Source organism: Battus philenor, unplaced genomic scaffold (assembly GCF_028537555.1).
Source record: "Battus philenor isolate CCGP_79_NKW_IND1 unplaced genomic scaffold, ilBatPhil1.0.hap1 SCAF_2, whole genome shotgun sequence".
NCBI lineage: Eukaryota > Metazoa > Arthropoda > Insecta > Lepidoptera > Papilionidae > Battus > Battus philenor.
Window position 1 is genome coordinate 14,449,014 of NW_027181682.1, and position 19,320 is coordinate 14,468,333.

The window sequence follows — 19,320 nt, forward strand, 5'->3', positions numbered from 1 at the left end:
AAAATGTATTCTTTATTTACCGTTGGAGTCCCAAGCACGGCGATCTTGTTTTACAGATTTTATGTCATGAAATTCCAATACATTTCTAGCATTAAGTGCAACTGACAGTTCGTTAGATTGTCGAAGTCGTGCGATTAAATATTTACTGACTCACACACCGTTTATTTACAAGTACATCACACATTTCATTTTTAGCATAAATAGTAGACTTTACAACAAGTAGAATATTACTATAATAACACAACGCAATTACAAAGCAAAAAAAATTCTTATAGATCAGTAAGTGATTTTTCAATACCATTCGCGTCTATGTCTCAGAGGACTTAAAGTGTTAATATTTAAACATCTCCTTTTTATTAACATTGGGGTGTAAAAGTTGCAAAGTAATCTTTGTTAAGTGTTGTTTTATATTTGTTGTTTTTTTAAACGATGTTTTACATAAACAGGACATATCTCCTTATTTAAGATACACATTGTTTTGTGCCGTATTTTCGGTTATGAAATTTTTTTTTATGGTCTCTTTTCATTTAAACACATACATAAAATTTTAAAAACTGAATACGTTGATAATTATTGCTTTTGATGGTAAAGCTAAGTAATAAAGAAAAAAGAAATTTTAAACCTAATTTTGATTCTAATATACACCTTGTATGAAGAGATACAACTGTAAAGTTAAATTTACATTTAATTAGCGAAGAAATCTGAAAAAAAAATCAGATTACTGATTAGCCTGTCATAAAGTTAAAAGTTTATGGTTTTAATTTGCACATATTGGCAGTGATTATTCGAATTAATACAAGCAAAGCAAAAACGAAGAGGAAAGCTAACCAATGAGGTGGAAACAAAAATCTCCAGTACGGCGAGTTTGCAGCAATGCTTACAAAGAGTACTCCGGGTATTCGTACACAACAATGGACACTAGTGGCGCCGGCGTTGACTCGTGTCTTCCGACCGGCCGCCGTCTTGCGTAATGTTATAACTAGTACAGTTTGCTCTGACTCACTCATGACAGCCTGGTACTTTGTATATAAACAGCGCAAATGTTAACGAAATAAATATTGATTTTTTTTAATCAAGTGGTGGTCTTTAAACCCGACTTATTTATCTTATCGAACATTCTTTCTACGTTTTTTATGTTTCAATTAAAAAAAGACTAATTTTAAATAAAAATGTATTTTAGAGAGATATCTCTATTGCACCTTGTTTTAAAATAAACAATAATTATTTACAAAAAATGAGATTTTCCATTTCGTACACTGAGTGACGTGTTAATAAATAAATTTTAATACATATTTGACAAATATCGTTTTCAACTATTTTCTTACTTATATTTGCAGAACATTTACCGTCCCTTAACGAGAATATAAAGCAAATATCCAAATTGGTCCAATTCGTTCTTAAATCGATTTGTAACACATTTGTGTATTCTTTTTTATTAATATATAGATGAAAAATAACGAACGAACAAATCGTTGCAAAATAGTTTTCAAATGAAAAAATGTATTAGTGATTTAATGTTTTCACTGAACTTCAGACGACCCTTAGAGAGGGTACGGTACGTTATCCACCTGTTCGCCAATTATAGTGAGCCGAGATCGAACAAAAAGCAGATATTTACATAAGTTTTATATTTCTAGCCTTCTAGTGTTCCAAATACCATTTCAAATTGGTGGATGTAACAAGACGTGCAGATTTATTTATTTTAAATTGGTTCGTAGACATGCCGGTTTCACTCACTATAATTTAGTGTTTTCAGTTTAAACAGATTGAAGGTTATAGGCGCTGAGAGACCCTACTCTAAGCTTTATTTTTAGTAACAGAAAAGAAACTTGTGAGTTCCGTAGGAAGTTTAACTCAGGTCGTTTCGTGCACTTTTTAACGGATTGGCGTGTTATATCAAATACTCACTACCTAGAACCGTCATTCACTGTTTACTTTAAAGCAGCGCTGTTTCTTTAATTTAATATTATAATATCAGAATTTATGTGAATTAATTTCTAACTAATATTTGAAATACCGACATTGAACAAAAGCAATAAATTAAAATAAAATAGTCCTACCCTCTCTAATGGAGCGTGTAAAATTTCATTATCTCACTTCAACCAGAAAAAGTTACACCTACCGTGAAACTGTTAAAAGGAAATTGAACAAAATAAATCGAAAAAGGATGACCATTATGTTTAAAGTATACATAGCACGCCTGAATGATGAAACAAATACGTGCTCACAAGGGGAAGTCTAGTCGCCCAAATACAGGGTGATTAGTTATAAGTGCAAAAGTTTTTAATTGGTGAATCTATAGCACCTATGTCAGCAAAAACTTTAAAGATTTTTACCCAAACCATACTTGAAAAATGTTACATTTTTTCTATTAGAATTGGAGTCAATGACTTGAACAAATAGTAAACAATAATTAATTTCAATTTGCAGTAATACGGAATTTGAAGACGCCTTTTCTTATTATATGATAATCACGTTATTATTTCTGAGACTATCATTTTTTGAAAAGGTATACCACACATTAATTGACAACAAATATGCTATACATTCATCCTTAAAAAGATTTTACACTCTAATAACAAACTTTATATATTATTAAGATTGATTTTAGATCACATTGTAAGAAATGTAATATAAAAACTTTCATTAGTATGTATATGCTGACCTAATAATTAAGACTTATTTATTTAATAAAGTTGGACGCTGTAAGCTTTTCTAGCTTCTACAGCTTCTTCAGACTCAAAGCTAATAAATTTGAAAAAAATATCTGCGGACGTGTAACGTCTGACTTTTGTATTGACTAATTGATATTTACTTGGTTGTTGTTAGAAGGATACGAGAAATCCTTAGAAGACCGTTAGGTCAATAATAAGTAAGATATAACCACTATTATAAAACGTAATGATGAGATGTCGTTATATAAAAGGGGAAACATTATTTCATGTTTACGTTTTACAGTTCATCAATATTACATAGTGATCGATGATACAAAATTACTCACTTCCTCACTTTCGCGTTTAATCAATATATCTTCTTTATTTAACACCGCGTAATATTTGCAACAATTTTCAAAGGTGTGTGAAAATGTTTACAATTACAGTATCCGGCGATAAATATTGCACATCGACCTTTGGAAAGAGACAATCGGCTAATTTCAACCTCGTTGAGCACTATCTCTGTCCCACACCAGAAGCGTGCTTACGTGTATAGATTAGGGAATTGATGTACCCAGTTTAATGCGTATTACCATAGCAACTAATTTTACCGCAAAGCAGAATTACATAAAGCATTAATATGTGTAATTTTACATACCGTTATATATTTAAGACAGCAAAAGCAGATCTGTTAATGCTGTAGATATTGAACAAAAGGCTTGACAATACAGAAACGTTGAAGGAATAGCGTTTTCTCACTAAATAGTATTTAAAATAATCGTAATATATTATTGATGATATCTTCTATTTATATTCACATTAAAACTCGAATCAGAAAATATTAATATTTACGTATCGTGGGAGGTAGGTAAGTCGGTAGTGGAAAACTGTTAGATCTTCGTGAACCGTTGGTCGCGTTGATTGTGGAAGGTTTCCCAGAGACGTCGAGCTGTCTCCTAACGGAAGGTAATTAGGTGTTACGCACTATGTTAATGACTATCGAACAGTTAACGCAAACACATTAACTGAACAGTTTCTTGCGGTGAAACGTCGCCGATACTGTTGTGAGCAGAAGAAAGGTATACTGGTGACTTATAGAGAATAACATAAATTATAATATATTAACATGTTTTACTTAAAAACCTTACGTAGAATATTTACGGCTATTTAGAAAATTATGTATAATGTGGCATATGTAGTTTACACTGAATAATGTTGGGTATATGCACTGTTTGCTATAATCATGTTTTGCACATGATACGTATTTTAAACTACAGTCCTTTAATTAAAAAGAAAAATTCTACACAACTAATCTACCATTGAAACATGGCTAGTAATATTATTTCTGCAAATCCGGGTATACCATGAACCGAAAATCAACTGGCTTTTAAATTTTACATATTTATATCTAGAAGTAGGAAAAAATAAGGAAATTGTCAAGCTTATCAAATATTTAATACATAAATATATAACTGATAAAGTCATAATCATAGGCAATGAAGAATTATAGAAATATTTAACGTAAATCATAAGAAACGTTTTATCAATGTCGCATCCGCCTATCTCAGCAAAAGTCTAAAACAACCCTCGTTTTGCATAAGTCACGTAACCGCTTTCTCAAAGAAACATGTTCGGAGTAAATGAAAATGGTACAGCGCAACTGAAACGGTAATTGGTTGTCAAAGTTGACATATCGAATTTATTGAGCGCAGAAGAAATTATGTATGCACCAAGCCGAACGAATTAAACATGAATTATGACCCTGCACTGAAGGGAGCGACAAAAGAATGTAACTGGACATTCACGAATCGCTTCGATATAAACATAATGCGAGATTACAGATCGTAAATCTCATTAAATGATGTTTATCAGTTTAAAATCAGCTGGCGGACATCGCGGGATCGCGTATTATTACGAATCAAACGAAGATTAACAATCGCACAAGACTTTCAATAAATTTGAGATTATCCGAGAAAGTTAGCAGTCATTTCACATTAAACATATTTTAAATACACAAAAAATTTAAATCAACGTATTAAACACAATTTGTTTGTTCGTTTTTCATTTCGGAACAATCATAGTAATCAGTACTTCATCAAAACTTTTAATAATAACAAGTATCAAATTGCGTTCATCAATAATGACCGTCAAAACAAACTTATATTATCCCTTGTTATCACTTTAAGTTACAATTAGTGAAACTGGCAGCAGCGTCAACTGCGTACCACAACATCGCGAACCTCCTGCCAGATCTGGCGATTATGGTATATCCCCCCCATAGACTTATTTTTAGAAAACCCTCGCAGTGATTCTTAATGGACCACGAAACCTTAAATTGATTCTCCAATGTTAGAGATCGCTAATTCTTTGGATTTTCAAATGACTTTTTATTTTATTACCAACCACATCTTCCGTTGATTTGCCCGACATGCAGAGTTTTCATGTTTGTGTGTATTTCCCTCTAAAGATTCAAATTTCCACATCACATAGGTTAGGAGAAAACACAAATGTGCCGATAATCGAGAAATCCTATCTTTTCGCCAAATTCTATCGAGTTTCAACACAGAGCTTTTAATTATAATTAATGGTATATTTATAATGTACGTATTTAAAAAAAAATTAAATTGGGAAACAGTGTTCACACACAGTTCAAAGACTTACTTCAAATTGTAAAGAAAAATCTTATGTTAATTTTTAAAATGAATATCAGTTGGTCTTTAGTATGAATGAGCGTAAATTAGTGTTTTCCAAAGATATGAATAAAATTTAAAACTATTACATTTCACAATATATTTATCTATGAAAGCGTTAAGTTATTCGTGACACTACGATAGGCATACAAATGACCCCCGGTTGGCCATCGGCGCTATCTACATGAATAACGAGACGTTTGTGAGAGCCTTTTAAAACGCGATCGATATTCACGATCTCAAGAGCTGACGCCATGTATCGTTAGAAATCGCTTCCATTTTCGAATAATTTATCCAGTTAAAAATAGTTGCAATTAATCTTAACAAAAGGTGAAAGAGCAGAGAAGATAATAAGACGTGATGCCTTTACAGTTCTGTCCAATAGACAGCTATTCAGGCAAAACAAGTGACTAACGAAATAAAACATAACTACATAAAGGATTGTATTTGTTATGTATTCGAAATATTATAGCTACGATTAAGTCGAAACAATTATCATTTATATAAGAGAAAAGAAGAGCTCCTCTTCCTATTTATGACAATAAATATAATTTTAGATTACGCGAAATTATTAATAAATTTCTCAAATAATAGGGCAACCGTCTACCAAAATTTAGGCTTTAAATGAATGCTGACAATATTCTAGATAACTAAACAAAGACGCCCACACACAGGCGCTATGCTCCACAAACTTGACGCATGACGAAACACTTCGCACGAGGACATTCCACGTGGATCATTACACAATTATGGCAAAAACTCGTCGATCTATTTCGACACGTCATAACCGCCCTTCATTCCCTATTGTAATTTTTTTATTGTTGTTCTTTATCACGACAATTCTAATTGGAAATGAGAACTTCGACGACTTTCAATAATATATTTAATAAAAACTATTTATTGTTTATTTTAATTTTTTTTATAAAAAGGAGGAAATATTTAATAAAAGTCGGTATAAAATCATCATTTTGAAATATTTTACATTACTTTATTTTTTCTACTCTAATGCGACATGGCAATCACTTCTAGCAGTACAAAGTCAGTATGGACAGATAGTATATAATTATTCATTTTAATATATAGTAATCTTAATTTCGGAAATCCCTTTTCTTACTCACATTAATGATATTTTCAAATTTTTGGACAGGGTGTACCATACATTGATTGACAGCAAACGATCATTACAACTTGTGTATCTTCTTTCAATCATTCTATATGTTTAAAAGAATAAAATTCCGGAAATAAAGCTTGGTTTATCTCAAGGCGCACGATTCCGGAATTAAACAATAAATGTAAAATAATAGTGAAAAATAAATATACAAAGAACTAGTAGATAATGTTCAGTGAGAGTGCTCAACGATATTTCGCGCGCATTTCTCGGAAATTACGTGCGAATACATCAATCATTCGCTGCCAGTCACTGTAAATTCCAACTAGTGATGTGTATAACACGTCGAATATACTACACGACACAAACTGTTGAAATATAGAATAAAATATTTTATCGATATCGATACTCCATATATTTTTTAACGAATTTCACAATAAAAATGATGGTATTAAAATATTATGTACAACATCGAGTAACTATATTCGATTGGTGTTCAGCGCAGTTAGCCTTTCTGGCTTTTACAGCTTCGTCAAACTCAAAGTGATTGGTAATAGTTAAAAAAGCTTGAAAAAAGTTTCAGTAAAACTTCTTTACTTCCAATTGACGTTTGGTACATCCTATCCAAAAATGAACACTTTCAGAAATAATAAATGAAGCTCATTTGATAGCAATAAGCTTTTAAGCTTTTATACCTATTTCCGATCAACCTGTATAAAGTGATTATTCTGAAACAATACAATGCTACATGCTAATAACTTCTGGCACTACAAAGTTTACAGCGATAGATAATACTAAATAATAATTCATTTAAATATACTGTAATCCAACTACTAAAAACGATTTTTCTAACAATATCATTACTACGTTATTCATTATTTTTGAAACCATTGATTTTTGGATTAGGTGTACCATCAATTAATTGATAGCGAGCGAGGTAAACGTATACCCCCTAAAAGTTTTTACACTTTAAACAATCACCTTGTGCATAATAATCAGAAATTCGGCAGAAAATCTAAATATGTTTATCTAATTTAAATTCCTTATTTGAAATTGTAAATATAGCATTGAGTGCATTACGTTTAAGGTTATAATTTGATTAATGAAACGAGAAAATATAAGAAAATCGGAGGAGAAAATATGATTTAAATTTATCCCTCAAAGCATAGTATATACGATGCATACAATACATAATCTTTATAAAAGTCTAATAGATTACTTATCTGGACAGATATTTAAACGCTGAATGAGATAACAGACAGCCTGGCGTTTAGTATTTACATCGGTCTGTATAGAATTTACACTCACTCCATAGATAGCAATCCACAATACAAGTTTATCGTCATGGATTGAAATAATTCAACTATCTCTAATTTAAAGTTGACAGTAGAATTTACCTGAGGGTATTATCGAATAAATAAATAAAAGCACGAAGGATAAGCGTATAAATAATTAAGGCAAAATAACATTAAGCTTAACAAAAACATGTTCATAAATATAAAATTACAAACACTAAAGTAGACTGTTGTAAAAGGTATTTTACAAACCATCAAATTCACAATGAGAATGTATCATAATGTATGAGATATTAAAAAAGGTGTACCATGAATTACAATTGAATTAATACAACATAAACTAAGTCAACCGTTTCGAAGAGTAAAGTCAACTAGCAACAATTTATTTAAAAAAAAAATAATGCTAAAGGCGGAAGCTTGCAAAGACCTCTTGGTGTATAAGTTGCCTGTAAAAATGTAACTAGTTTTTAAATTTACTAAACGAGTAAAAATGAAATAAAAAATAACAGATAACAAATGATGGTTTAACAATGTGCCAAATGCAATCTATTTGGACAAAAGATGGCACGCATAGAGACCAAGAGAATAAATATACAGAATCAACGTAGAATATATATCATAAATGTTTAAAAACAAAATGTATAACAATAAAAAACAGTGGTAGGCCAGCAGTAAGGACTGAGACTGAGATTCACACTTTATGCTTTAACAAGTTTCCAGAAGATGGCGGCAGCGTCCTTTGCGTACCATAATACCACATTGCGTTCGCTTACCCGTCTACAAAGCGTGACGATTATAGTTTAACCCCCATAGATATCTTTGAGGAAAGTCTATGCTTTGCAGTGAGCGTTCATGGACTAAAACAACAAATAAGAATCAAAGGTAAGGAGCATGCTATAATGACAAAAATTACATTTTTCACTTCACTCGCTCAAATGCCTCCAGAACTTTTTACCTCTGAAAACCAAGATCTCCCTCGTACAGACTCTCCTTTTCCCCATTCTTGACGACGCGTGCTACCTGGATGCCACCGAGAAGCTTCTAAACAAACTAGAGCGTCTCCAAAATGTATGCATTAGATTTATTTTCGGTTTACGTAAGTACGATCATATTTCCCAGTTCCGATCGCAACTCAAGTGGCTTCCAATTCGTCACCGCAGGAACGCTCATGTTCTTTCTACTCTCTATAACATCCTTTACAATCCCTCTGCTCCTTCTTATCTCCGTAACCTCTTCCACTTCTCCCGGGCCCAGGACAAACCTTGTCGTACGAACGTAAGGACGTCACTGGCCATCCCCACCCATCACTCTGATTTCTTTTCCTATTCCTTCACTGTTCATGCTGCAAGATTATGGAACGCTCTCCCCTACGAAGTACGTGATTGTCCATCATTACCTGTATTTAAAAAGCGAGTCAAAGAGCACTATTTATCGCTAGTTGTCTAGTATATATAATATTTTTAGTTATATATGTTATATATGTATTTATGCTTATATTATGTATATATATTATTTATTATGCTTATTTATGTAAGTATATAATATGTAAGTATACATTTATGTTCATGTTAAGTATGTAATTATGGTCAAAAGTCGTATCTATTGTAAATATTTCAATTTAATTATTGTGCACGTTGTGTCTGCCTTACTTTTTATGAATCTCCTTCCGTAGGCCTACTGGAAGAAATTTCTGGTTAGAAATAAGTAGTGCCTGTTGTGTCAGTTATATTTGTATTGTTACTTTAGTGTTTTTATTGTGTACAATAAACTGTTAAATAAAATAAATAAATAAATAAATAGACATCTATTTTTTAATAATTTTTGGCACGCACACATATTTTATACACAGATAAAAAAAATTAGAAGCTAAATTACAGAAAATAAATAAAAAAGACAAGCAAAGAATATAAAATGAATAGTAGAAAAGTTATAAAAATACAAAGCAGTTTTTTATCAAATTCCAAATTTAAACAAAACGGATATGACAATGAAATTATGAGTTATTGTTTAAACAAAAAAAAAGCGCGACTATCAATTTAGTTTTAAGTACACGTTAGATTACGATCTATGTCGGCACATTTCCATACGAATAGATTGCTCAGGGCAAAAGTAGAGGTGTTTGAAATTAAGAAAGGCGTGGGAACATCTCCGGCACTCTAGATCGACGAATAAAGGCGGCGATAACTGAGAAGCACTTAGTACGCGGTTTATATTTTTTTAACATTACACTAGTGATTTGGCTTTTGCGAATATATGATATTTAACTTTTAATAATACCAGATGATTGGTTATAGATATAAAAGCTTAAAAGGGGTGAATGTGGAACTCATTTATCAACAAAAAGCACACTTTCCACCTATTTGCAATCATCCTGTATAAAGTGCTCAATCTAAAATTTGTAACATAATTTATTTTTTTATTGCAATACGGCAGGCCAAGAACTTTTAGCAGCACAAAATCTGCTGGATCAAATACTAAATAATAATTAATTTTAATATGTAGCATATGTTTTGAAAACGCTTTTTCTTACAAAATCATCATTTGGTTTTTAATTATTTCTGAAACTTTTTATTTTCGGATAAAGTAAACAGATACATTAATTGATTAGAATAAAAAATAATGATCCAAACATTCACTCCTTTAAAGCTTTTACACCTATGACAAATAACACTATTATGGTACGCATTGTTGGAACGAAATGTAAGGTATACGTTTACATTTATAAATTAAAACGAAATCATTTAAATGTGATTTCAAAATCATAATCCTAAAGCCTTAATCGCGGCTGATGTGTAAAAGAATATGTATTGCAGAGCTTAGCTCGCATTGCACTTGAAATATTTTCTCGAGAGAAATTCAAACGAGGATTAAATAAAAAGTTTGTATATATGTACTAACTCAAGACGATTTCTCTAGGACAACAACAGACTTTGAAATTTGTTAGGAGCATTCCTTTCGCCAAATATAGGTCAGTTAAATTTTATAATAATGCTACTGTTTATTTTAACCGTTCAATTCTTCTCGAGATTTAGGATTATAAATTATTATGCGCTATTAAAATCTTATCTGTGCTTATCACCCATATATATTGCATCCCATGAACAGTGTGATTTCACTTAACTATATCAGTCATAAAAATAACATTCTTTTTAAATAGCTTGTTATGTTGCGAATATATTAGTAGGAGTCTGTTAAACAGTAAAACATAAGTGATTTAAGACGTATCGTAGCAGTGCAATGGAGAAAGACAACGGCCAATACTATTGTATTCGAAGCAATCACCTGCCTTATGACCGATAAACCTGCATTTACATGTGCCGCGATGCCCTAATATACTTTCGCGATAAAAATCATCGAATCTTACTCTCTCTTATTGTTGCTCTGTACTTGATTTTAATTGCCTTAAAATAAGCCAAGCACAGTACTTTAAACGTCCTAACAATGGTTCTGCATATCTGTTAAATCTCTTTCTAAAGTATTTATTGTGATAATCTATGATGTGGATATTTTGGTAAATATACTAGATTAATAAATTAAAAGGTAAATTCGATTTCGTATTTTAAACGGTTGTATTCATGATACGAAAGTCAATGGTATGGCCATGTTAATTAAAACTTTGACAGTTAGCTCAAATATTTAAAAAAAAATCTTTATTGGTTAGTGGCCATTTATAACCACATCCAAAAATTGTAAAACATTTTCAGAAGAGTTAAAAAATAAAAAAAAAATAATTAATTCTGTTTATAATAATTTTATTAAATCTAATAAAGCACGTCCATTGTTATATATTGCCAATTTTTATTTTCAGTTTAACATAAAGGGCCATTCCTTACATGGAACTAAATAGCTAAAAATAAATTTTATTTTTTAATTTAGATACTATTCTCTTTCTATTATTTTTCTAATGAATCGATTTATTACCAGTATTAATTACATCGCAATGTCGTTTGCTTCGCATAATTACAGCAAAAAAGTTGATTTTGAATCTTCTTTTTCTGTGCCGATGAACACCCCTGATTCTTTCATAGAATTAAAGATTATTTGAGAAATTTTGGCAAGACAAGATTTATGTACCTATTGTAGCTACGTTAAAAATGTGCCAACTGGATCACCAACAAAATGACAGCTGTCAGAAGTGACGTTTCTTGTAACGTCACGTATGTAACTTATGAGCGGTTCCTGAACTACATATGCACTTGTAAATTTGTTTAAATTTAAAAATAATAGAAATAATAAATTTAACTGTGTATTATATTATAGTTTTTAATTTATAAAAAGAATTAAAGTTGTTAGGTAATTGTAATAATATACAACATCAAGTAAACTATGACTTGTTATTGATTGAATTCTAGCAAATGATACCTAAATTCCATTCCGAAGGCATTACATCCACATCCACATGGCACGTATACGACAGATGCCACTAATATTTCGATGGGTATAAAATTGCGGATGATACGAAACGGCACGGCTTCCGGCACGGGCTATTATAAAGCCATAAGTCCCCGGCTGCCGCCTGTCGCATTTCTTCTCGAACAAGGAAACCGTAAACGCGTTACGAGATTACAATTCGATTACAAAGCGGAACGCTGCCATCGAAACAAAAACTTAATAGAGAAAGGTGGATAATACGACTCGCTAATTCATAATGTACAGTCGCGCGCGACAATTGAAACAAAACGTCTTATACCAAATATTTACACCATTTTTACAGACTAAATAACCTTTATCATTTAGACGTCGACGCATTATTTTTTCATACAGTTACTGGCATTTACAGATTGCGCATTAGAGACATAGTGACACTTACTACTTTCCTAAACCTCGTTTTTACTAACTAAACTCTATGGCTCCTTCAACAACATCGATTCCATTAATTATATCAATTTTCTATAGGATTGAACAGTGGTGCGTAGGCATTATTTTGTTCAAGTTAAAACAGCTTTATATCAAACAAAATTAGAAACACAATGAGAAATATCACGTGTTGTTCACTGTCTTGATGTGCCGTGCTGCCTTGTATAACAATTACCTAAAGTTAGGTAAATGCCTTACAAAACATAAAACAGGGCTATATCACTGGCTGTATATAAAGGTATTTCTGTTACTAAAGTAATATTTCCAGTTTTGAAAGTTTATATTTTTTCAATATATTAATATACCTACCATATTAATTTTAGATTTATGTATTCTAACGTAATACTATTTCAGAACCTTTTGTCACGAAGGCCTCGTGAAAAATATTAGATATTTCTCGAGATAACTATGAAGTCACACTCGCCAATCTTTGGTACAACATAATTCCGGTACACGAAAGAATATCGCATATGTATTTTCACTAAAGATACATACAGGTAGAAATGAAGCGGAATAAACAAAATGAAGCTGAATAAGTACTTCGTGATTGAATAATAATATAAAATATAATAATCGTTTAAGTTGATAACTGTACTTGAGGTAATATGTAGAAAGGGTGGGAGTATAAACAGCGGTGAAGAAAATCAACTATTTCATTGTTAACAAACGTTGGGTGGCGCTTGAGACGGTGTCGGATCAGAGGTCAACGATAAGCGACACGGCTTAAACAATGCAACGTGCAAACGGCACCAGAGCTCCGTAATCCCGACCAGGGATATTCATGTACGAATATCGCGGAGAAAGCGAATGTACCCGTAATGCGGACTCATGATCATATTTATTCCGTTATTAGTACATTTGAAACGAGAAACGACATTGTTATTGATACAACATTTCCAAATTAACATTCAGATAGCAATAGGGTAACTTTCTAAAGGTACATGAATGTAGCTTCCAGGTATTATAAAAAAAATAAGCATACATCAAACGCGGCCCTGTTTTACAAACCATTTTTTAATTAGCTTGCTAAACTATTACACATAACTATAAACAAAGTATATATTAAAAAAATAAACCAGAAGTACGATTTTTTTAGAAGTGAAAACTATATGCATAAAAGCGAGACTAAGTTACACCGTAGAATACGCGATACTACTAACAAAGTTACACTATACTTTTTTTTATTTGAGTTATTTTAACATTAAAAATATTTATTTAGTTAGCTTTGTTATAACACAGTTTGCACATGCGCCGAATCAGCCGAGTCCTGACGGTAATTACTTCGCCGTGCAGGCAAGTCGAAAGTAATTTTGTTATTCAGACGGCTATTGGGACGAGAATCAGCAAAATTAAATTTCATTAGCAAATCAGGGCTGTCAATATTCACTAATTTATCCACTTTCAAGAGTAATTCATTTAAAATGAACGAGTCTATCTTCGCTATAGTAAACTGCTACAGAAGCCATTTGCACATGTCAAACAATACATAAAACTTTATTGTTTGTTCCGCATTTTTTAAATATGTATGGTATATGATGAGCTTCCAAATAGAAGAGCAATATTCAAGAGCAGATCGTTCAAAATATTAAAAAAGGACAACAGTTATCTCGGAATAGGTAAAAAAATTTGATTGTCGTAATAAAATGAAGTAATAGAATGGATTCGTGAACTTCATACATAATTTTCTATTAAGACCGATATTGCAAGTTTATTTATCCTTTTTATTAAATTTTCGATTGTTAAAGTCTATAATATGTTAAAGTCTAATACAGACCATTAATTTTTGTAGTCTTTTTTGTAAGAAGTCATCTAGATCGTCTATCTCTGGCACAAAATAGGAGTGCATATTTATGTCATTTGACTGGACTGCTCCTTATGCAAGGCATTATAATAAATAAAATTGCCCAGTCAGAGTGATTAGATATACTCGAATAAGCAAGAAAAACCTTACATTTAAAACCCCGGAAAGAATTGTTTTTTTATCTTGATGAACCGGATAATTGGTTTTAAATGCAAAATCTTTAAATTGGTGAGTGTATAGCTCATTTATGGTACACCATATTAAAATTAGCTGGCAATTTTTATAACAAATAACGTAATCATTATATAGTAAAAAAAATGATTTTTCAAAATTCGAATAACATTATTTGTGCCAGTAAACTTTGTACTACCAGAAGTTATTGGCTTTTGGCAGTCCATCAGAAAAAAAAATAATGTTACTTTCAGTGCAAACATTTCATACAGGGGTGATTGGAAATAGGAGCAAAAGCTGTAAAGCACACATGTCGAATCACTTTGTATAAATATCGACAATGTAATACAAATTCTTAAGTAATGAACAATGTATAGCGGATATAATTGTAGAGGCATAAGGAAAATGGATTAACAGGTATTTACAATGTAAGTAGAAAGTGAAAATGATCATTTAACACATCGACAGCGGTTCAGCCGTTAAACGCTACAGCGGTAAGCTCAGTGACAACTTAATGTATCGCCGTAACACTAACTCGACGAATAGATTATTACACACCACATTCTAACAACCATAATACTTGTGGAAGACAGTTCTCTGATGCAAAAGATTTAAATCTATAATGCAAATCGTGTGAATATTTAGATAGAGAATAGTATTTGTGGAATTATAACAGCAAATGTTCGGAATAAAATAGCCGGAAATCGCGGAGAGCGGTACGGAATGCAATGGGTTAATGTACTAATGAATGGTGAACATGATTTCCCGCGATTGTTCCGTAGTCGACAAGTTTTAATGCGCAACGGTGGACCAGTCGCCGCTATGTTTGTAATATTATAGGTATTACTCTTTCATGGGAAGAGTAATGTTATGAAATGTATTGCCGCAAATCAACTTAATTCAAGACATATAGCGATGACAAGCTATTTTAATTTGTCACGATGGCCAATCGTTGTGATAATATTTTGTTCTGAACCCACTTAGCCTCAAAAATATTAGTTATACAACTTTTAAAGTTAAATTGAAAATAAACTACGGTAAATATTACAAGAACAAAATATCATATTTTATAAACAAAGGATATTTTTTAAACATTGTCGATTGACACTTATTTATATTTTTTAAATTCCTACATAAACTATTATTGAACTGTATTTTCTTGCATAACTAGTATACAAAACATAGCACAGCTGCCATGTCCATTGCTTTGTTAAAGTTCCTTTATTATCCTAAGCATTAGACGTGTAACCCTTAACTTTAAATAACTTATTTGTTTAACTTAATCAAATTATTTGCTACATTCTTACAATATGTAATAAACATGTCTTTATTTTTTTCATTACTAATTCATTATTCTATTTGCTTTATTATAATCTATATTTAATCCCATTTTAAATATTTTCCTACTCAAATCCACAAAGCACACAGTTAATCAATGTATTATATTTATACTTGTCTCCGGAACTTTACCGCGTTTGGAATATATATTAACAAAACACGAGGGCCTCCAAAAGAATTTTGCCACGGGCCGTTAGGTTACTTATTTCAATGAATTGGAAGGCTGCGAAACTCTTAAATTGCTTTGACGGAAACTCCATTGAGTAACAGCGCGCAAGAGGTCCATTGAGGAAACCTTGGCTTATGTTATACTCTTCTAAATCGAAGATGAGAGAGAGTGCGACCACAGTTCGATCGGTAATTATCGATTTTATTTAATCCTGAAAATATAATCATCATTATTTGCCTCGCAGGATGACTACGTCCTTTTCGTATTACATAGTAGACTACACACGGAACATGGGCCTCCCCCATAGATTTTCTGTAACATCGGATCAAATAACACAAAGAAATTTTATTTTTAAATATTCTTTATTGTACACGCTAGGATACCTTTAAATTGTTTCATAATATTAACAAAAAAGTACAATGGGCGGTCTTAAAACACGAGGCAATCTCTTACAGACAACCATAGCATGGAAACAGTAGAAGTAATTGGTAGTTAACGTGTAGAAAACATACATACATACATGCATATGTATATAGCTTTTTACTTTTAAATTCACTTATAAAGTATTAAAAAGTGTGTCCTAAACCTAATTGATACAAACAAACATTTAATTTTATGAATAAAACTTTGTTCCCAAAGACCGATAAGGGGCAGATTAGAGGTCAAACCATGATCATCGAAGTGTTTTCACGTCGATCGTAACCTTAACTGTAAACGGCGAGGTGCACTCTCGGACGCACGTATCTCCATTCAAATCTCAGCATGAGAGGAATAAATCGGAGATTCGATTACTTGCCACGCTGTCGGCTCCCATAACTTATAAGAAAACGTTACTTATCCCAGAAAAAAATATCGGAATCACCACTAGGGTTATAAGGGCAAGGCGATTAAAATTCAATTTATAAATTATTAAACGTGCATCTAAAGGCGGTAAATTACAATTAAACAGTGATTGATCGCTATCGGTTTTAAATATTAAAAGTCATTAAGTCTGTTAACCCGTATAAATATTTAAATTCTTAATGTTATTCCTTCTTTTAATTCCAAAATCAAAATATTGAAAACAAATAATTTTTTGGCCTTATGACGATGCGCCTTTTGCAAAGTCATCTTCCAATGATTTTTGTTGAAGGCTCTATTTCCCAGGGTGCCGAACTTATAAAGAGGATTAAATTTTGTGTATTACACTCACTTAGGACAGTTATAATAGAAATTAATAGTCGTAAAGTGTAAATGAATCAATGATAAACTGAAATTAAGTGATAAATTGTATCTATTAAAGGAAGCCGGTGATTCGGATTCGTCACGCAAACGTATCGTTGTGAAGAATATCGTGATCCAGCGAAAGGTCAGTAAGGGGAAAGTTCAGGCGGAGAAAACGCCCGCCACTCCGTAGGTGTTATATCTCTAACCACAAGGGCTATTCACTATCTACGCAGTTCTTTCAATTCCCTTTCTATTGACATTGTCACGAATTTGTAACTAAATTGAATTTTGTGATGTGATAATTTAACGTAAAAAGCCGAAAGGTATTTACTCGCTTCGTGCGATTTTTACTTTCGTTGATTTCTAGTACAAGGGCAGAATTTTGCTTTCTACAAACTTTTGCTGGGTCACGACCATATTTTGCTATGGTATGATTTCTCTCCATACTAATGTACACGTATAAATTGGATAGTAAACTAACCTAAGTAGCAAATTTCTAAATAAAAATTTTAATAAGTATATGGTTAACACGCAACTACGTACAAAGCTGTTACCTTGTACATATTATTAAAAAAAAATAAGCAACGTGTCATGAAGTCTTTTTCTATGACATATAATCATAATATGTACGAAAATCACTGAGTTACTGTGTTTAAATGTTTAAGTTATACTATAGACTTTTATAAGAAACCATTGGAAATCAGGGCCTGGAAACATGACTTTCGTTTTTGCTTTTGTAAAGTAAATTGTTCTGTTTACATAACAAGAGCTGATTAAATAGTCAGTACTTATTTATATTTATATTACTAAAATAAAATCTAAAACCTTTTAGCATCTTTTACTTGCTACCAATCTTTCCGGAAGTATATCTAAAGGCATGAAATGTGTCATATATTTTGTAAGGGAAAAATAAATAGCTAAAAATTATTTCAAGTAAATATAATTTATATATGAAAAGTTTTAACATTTAATGATACGATCGGCTATCAGTTTTTTGTATACAGATTATGTGATTTCATCAAAGAAATATCACTACCATAATCAAAGAACAACATAGATACACTAATATAATACTGTCTTCTGCATTTTAAATTTGCAATTGGAATACCAATTTAATGCTATCACATTTCGAAACATTAATATTCCATAGCGGTTACAAAATAAATCTGTATTACGTGTTTAATGATAATACGGGTTAGTCGTAGCTAAAATGGTCAAACGCCTCCTCGATGCATGTAATCCGGCTACTTGCGAATCACGTTACGACAAATCCCGCCGACTTCGGTCAGCTCCGCGTCCATATATAGCAGTTCATATAAGTTTATAATCCTAATAGCAAGTTATAAATTATTACATAACGGTGTTATGAAATTAATATATATTTTCAAGAAACTAACAAGCTTTACACATTAATAAGATTACTAACAAAGTAAACTAACCATTCACTTTCTTCTCAACATTGTTGTATTCTAGTATCATTTTAATTGGTCGTTAACTCAGTCGTCATATTGCTTACGGAAAATCCGAGGCCATAGATTAGTCCAATAGCTAATGAAATTCATCGGTTGGGGTAAAGCAAGCGTGGTGCGGGGACTTAGTTTACATAAATGTTTTTGAATGCGATCTGATGCTTCACGGAATCCGAATGATAAAACAATCGACAAGCAAGCTTTCTATAATAAAAACGGAAATCTTCCTCACTTCGAACACGACATCCAACGAGCACTGAAAACTATCCCAGAGAGATTATAGAAAGTTATCTCCCACTCGTATCAAACGCGGATTTAGAAATTTCGCGTACAGTTCTGACCCTTGATATATATATATATGTAAATGAATATATGTCATTGAGCCATTCGGTAAACACACAGTCGGGAGCCGAACTCGTGACCTCTGTGATCGTACGTGATGGTCTCTTGCTACTAAACCATAATAAAAGCAAATTTTCTATATAAATATATAATATACATATATATATATATAGAGAGAGAGAGAGAGAAAGAGAAAGAGAATATAAACTAGTAGAATAAA

General features: G+C 31.8%; 1 protein-coding gene across 2 annotated transcripts in view; it reads right to left on the reverse strand.

Moving 5' to 3' along the window:
* Nucleotides 1-19,320, reverse strand: part of spir (spire type actin nucleation factor) — a 220,097-nt gene that overhangs the window by 79,244 nt on the left and 121,533 nt on the right. The window lies entirely within an intron of this gene.